Source organism: Haliotis rubra, unplaced genomic scaffold, assembly GCF_003918875.1.
Source record: "Haliotis rubra isolate DU_JTF1 unplaced genomic scaffold, ASM391887v1 Scf1457, whole genome shotgun sequence".
Classification (NCBI taxonomy): Eukaryota; Metazoa; Mollusca; class Gastropoda; order Lepetellida; family Haliotidae; genus Haliotis; species Haliotis rubra.
The window spans coordinates 64,095-69,685 of record NW_025765400.1 but is presented as its reverse complement, the minus strand read 5'-3'; positions in this window follow the sequence as shown (position 1 = coordinate 69,685).

The window sequence follows — 5,591 nt, the reverse complement described above, 5'->3', positions numbered from 1 at the left end:
ATGTTGTGGAAGATCAGGCCTACACCTATCTTGGAATGCGAGTTCGTGACAAGCTCCAAAAAGCCCAGATTCACGAAAAACTTCAGGCCGAGTATAAATCTCGCTTAAAGAAAATCTGGAGCTCAGAGCTAAATGCTCGAAACAAGGTCAAAGCCACCAATACTTCTGCTGTGCCAGTCCTTTCCTATTCCTTGGAGTAGTTGATTGGACAAAACAAGACATCCAGAGTCTTGACCGTCTGGTCCAGCTCAGGACCAGTCACTTAGCACTCTTAATCGCCAAAATGTGATTCTAAAAGAAAATATCAATATGAAATGTCGACTGTGTAATGAATTTACAAAGACTGTCCAACACCTTGTCAGTGGATGCCCTTCTTTGGCACAAACAGCATACCTTAGACGACATGATGGCATGGCTCATTGTTTCTACTATCGTCCTCGCCATGCCTGTGGCTTTGACTCTGAGGTCCATCCATGGTTCGACCCTGAACATGTCCAGGGCGTCATGGAAAATGATGCTTTCAAACTTCTCTGGAATAGGCCCATATACAGCCTCAGAAGAATCCCTGCCAACAAACCTGATCTTGTCCTTTTTGATAAAACCAATAAATTTATTTATATCATTGAATTTTCTGTCCCTGTTGACAGCAATGTGATTGACAAGACTCAGGAAAAGCATGATAAGTATGCCGACATTGCCTTTGAAATGTTTCGCTTGCAACCGAAGTACACTGTCGTCAGGCTCCCCATTGTTCTCGGTGCCCTTGGTTTGGTACCTTCTGATCTCTTGGCGCAGATCAGGAGAGTGCCCGGGTTCTCCATCGGGAGCACAGCCCTTCTGACACTCTGGGTAATGCAGAAGGCTGCAGTGTTGGGGAGCCTTCATATTCTCCGGAAAGTTTTTTGGTGGGTTCGACTAGGCAGTGTTTCCTGGGAGAAGTCCCATTCGCTGTCTGGGCTGCGTGTAGAGGGGGCGAGGGCCCTGAGCTGATGATGAGCCTTCCCAGCCTGACTGTGCCAGGATCACCCGAACCCTCTCAGCTGCATTTTCATCTTTAATCTGTAAAACATAATAAAGTTAGTATTTATATAGCGCCTTTTCCAACAACTTTGCTCAGAGTCGCTTAGGCAAAGGCACTGTAAAAAAAAGTGAGTTTTCAAGACACGTTTAAATTGTTCAAGTTCTTCAATGTTCTGGCTGTTTGGTGGCAAGTTATTCCACAGACACGGTCCTGCTTTAGAAAAAGCTCTGTCATCAAAATTCTATTTTCTTGTCAGTGGAATCTCTAGCACTCGGGGGGAGTTGGGTCTCAGTGCTTTTCTGGGGTTGTAAAGTGAAATCAAATCACTGATATATACTGGTGCCAGAAGGTGGAGAGAGTTGAACACAAAGATGAGAATCTTAAACATGATTCTGTATCTGATCGGGAGCCAGTGGAGAGTCTTAAGTACTGGACTGATGTGTTCTGTGCGTTTGGTCCCAGTAATGAGGCGAGCAGCACAGTTCTGGACTGTAATTTGTCTAGTGCTTTCGCTGATGAACCGTAAACGAGACTATTGCAATAGTCTAAGCGTGATGAAACAAAAGCATGGACGAGTGTTTTAACTGCTTTCTCTCGAATGTACCTTTTGATAAGGCTGATGTTTCTTATATGAAAGTAGGCCGTCCTGCATACAGCATCAGAGTGACGGTCAAGAGCCAGAGAGGACTCGAATATAACTCAAAGGTTTTTAGCGTGTGAACTTGGTCTGATATCACTTTCACCTACTTTCAGTGGCTGGAATTGGAATGATGACAGTGTAGACTTCGATCCAAATAGGAGAAGCTCTGACTTATCACCATTAAGCGACCTTCGGTTTGAATCCCATATAGATCTGAGAGTCGTCATCGTACAAATGAAATCCAAGATTGTACTTCCTAACTATGTCACTGACAGGTAAAGTGTACAGGGTAAACAGTATGGGGCCCAAAACAGAACCTTGCGGTAGCCCATTAAGTAGCTCCTTCTTTTTTGACTGTTTACCTTCAATGATAACTGTTTGACATCTGTTGCTAAGATATGATTTGAACCATGACCAAACCTGGTCAGTTAGTCCAACTCGGTCTTCCAGCAATTACAGCTGGATCGAATGGTCTATTGTGTCAAATGCTGCTGAGAGGTCCAGCATTACCAGTGCAGCCGCGCCATCAGAGTCAACAGCCATGAGCAGATCATTTTGCACTCTCAGAAGGGCGGATTCTGTATTGTGGTCTAACTTGTATGCGAATTGCATGGTCTCCTGCAGCTGTGCCCCCACAAGATAGTCTCGAAGACGTGATGCAACTACTCGATCAATAAGCTTAGAGAGGAAAGTCAAGTTGGAAACAGGTCTGTAGTTCTTCAAACAGTCAGAGTCTTGATTTGACTTTTTTTAGGATTGGAGTGATAAGTGCTTCCTTGAGAGATAAAGGAACTTCACAGCAGTTCAGTGAGAGGTTTACCACTTTGGTTAAAACAGGAATAGTCACATTTGCCGCTGATTTTAACAACCATGTTGGCAAGGGGTCTAATGAGCATGACTTCGTTGGATATTTCAAAAGAATTTGTGATATTTCTTCACAGGTAGTTGGCTGGAAATACAGCGAGTGAAAGTGTGACAAGATGGCTGTCGATTAAGAAAACTATTGTCCTGGTGTAACATTGATCGGAAATCCTCCAATCGGGATCGTATAGACAGTATTTTGTCGTTGAAAAAGGACAAAAACGAATCAGCCAGTTTCTCACAGGACTGATGAGGTGGAAATTTGCAGTTCTTTGTTGTAAATAATAGTTCATTGCAAGCCTTGAAAACTTCCTTTTGAGTCTTGGCGTCAGTAATGACGTTGTTATAATAGGATTGTTTGGCTTCGTCTACAAGCTTGTTGACAAGGTTGCGCTAGGCAGAATGAATGTCCCGATCTATTGTAAGACCAGATTTCCTCATCTTTTCAAGCTGCCGGCGCTGTTTCTTTGCTTGTTGAATATTCTCATCATACCAGGGTGTACAGGGGTGAACACTTACAGTTACAACCTTTGCTGAGGCGTGTTTGTCTAATGTCTTACTGAGAACTGTGTTGTATTCCTGCACAGCAGCACTGATGTCGCTGATCTCTCCAAAGGAAGTAAAGTCTTGCTTGATGTCATTTTTGAACCCATTTACATCAATGTTTTTCCATTTGCGACAGGTAATGTTTTGTTTGGTTATATTTGGCTTATCAATGTTTACTGAGCATACAACTGCAAAGTGATCTGATTTGATGCTGTGATCGAAGACAAAGCTTCTGAATTTAAGTTCATCTGATCTTGTGATAAGTAAATCTAGGATATGGCCACATTGATGAGTTGGATATAAAACATGTTGAATGAGACTCCGCAAAGAGAGAATCGAATAGAGCTGTCATGCACTTCTGTTGTTCAGGTTATCCATATATATATATATAAATGTCCGCAGAGTAACAAATGTCCTCCACTGCTGTTGAGGTTGTCAAGGAAATCTTTGAACTCACAGAGTGTCTGCTAATAAGTTGCATAGGGAGGTCTGTAGACAATGTTTATGAATATGTTCTTGTTTTGGATAAAGGTTCGACTGCCAAATGTTCAAACAAATGTGCTTCAAATCTATTCTTAGCACTAGTTGAGCAGTTAATAGTGTCTCTTACCACAAGGGCACAACCACCTCCCCGCTTGCCTTTTCTCGGAGCGTTGATAAGCTTGTAACCAGATGGTACAATCCTGTTCTTGGCGATGTGATCCACATCGCCGTCTCTAAACCAAGTTTCAGTTAAGAAACCACATTGAATATATCTGTTATTAGTTTCCAAGTAGCACACAAGTCGATTCCAGATGTCCAAACAGCATCACAAGTATTCAATAGGGTCTCTAAACATGATTCCTCTAAATGCTTAAGAAGTTGATAATGGATGTTATCAGCTCCTGTAACAGTATCGTGGGCCTGGTCAAGAGCAGTATGGAGCTCATGGGTCGACTTGTAAAGTAAAATTAATAGATTTCTTTTCTTGCTGTTTTTGATACTTTTGGAACTGAGATACATCATTTGAGGAAGAAGAATATTGTGCCAGTGTTTTGCCACGTTTATGAGCAATATCATATTTAATAGTTAATAACTGGTTTCCGTCTTTGAGATGGTGAATGCTGGATCTAGAGCCCTTACCTTTCATTTTCTGGATCATATTCTATACCTTAGAAATAGGCGTTCGGGAATTGATATTAGATACATAGTTTCGCCAAGATTGGCGTTAATTTGTGCGAATGTACTCCGTGCTTTAGCGTTTAAGATTTTAAATTTGTTCAAATTGTGGACCATAGGATGACGACGGAAATAATCTTCAGCTTTTTCCCGTGCCTTCCTAGCCTGTTTGCAAACAGCATTAAACCATGGTTTCCGTATTTGTGGAATTGTAGAGGACGTTAGGATACACTCATCAGCTATGGTGTTTAATATGTCAGATAAATCTTATATAGCATCAGGAACATTAATAAAACGTTTGTCAGTACAGCATACACATATAAAGTCCAGTTAGCCTTTTTAAAATTCCATCTTGACGATGGAGGAACATCAGATGGGTTCACGGGTTTTAATATCGTCGGGAAATGGTCAATTCCACAGAGGTCATCGTGGACTGACCATTCACTCAATAGGTTGGAGTCATTAATTGACAAATCAAGAGCTGAATATGTTTCTGTGCCAGGATGTAAATATGTCTTTGAACCGTTATTATAAATGCATTGATCATTATTTGAGATGAAATCCTCCAGTAATTTACCTTTGGTGTTTGTATTAGTACCACGCCAGGGTGGGTTGTGGCCATTTAAATCCCCACGATCAATCAGGGTTTAGGTAGTTGATCATAAAGAGCTTGTAGATCAGTTAACTGGATAGCAGATGAAGGTGGAAGATACAATGAACAGAGAGTAAATGCAGCTTGTAATGTAAGTCGCACTGTCACGGCTTGGGAGATTTGTTTTGAGTGTGACTAGGTTATGGATAACATTATTCCACACCAGGAAAGATGATCCACCAGTAGCCCTGTCACCTGGGGGAGAAAAATAGTGGTATGCATTAAACTGACGTAGGTCAAAATTACCCGTCTGCTTTAGATTGGTTTCTTGAACTGACGGATTAAGATTGGGTGGAGTTGGTACAATGTTTCTTAGCTTTAAAAGTAGTCCTGATGTCTTTCCATTGAATTATGGGCAAAGACATTATGTTTCCGCGGATGTCACCCTCGATTTCCTTGAGGGTGAGAAGCTATTCCAAACTGGGTCAATCTTAAGGACGATGAAGAATTAGCGAGTTTTGTTTTGGTTTTCCTTCCACAATTTGTTTAAACTGAGGTTGACACGGGTCTTTTTAAAGTTGTTTTGTACCGTTTTGTGAGAAGACATCTCATAGTAGCAGGTAACACGTCAGCAGTCGTGTAGCAGATTGCTCCTCGTACCTCACACTGGCAGTGAGCAAGTACAGGAGATGTATTAGGTCCACGTTGTGGTCATGAATTTATCCATAAGATTCACAACTTTTTAGGCATAACTGATGTAAATGTTATTCCTC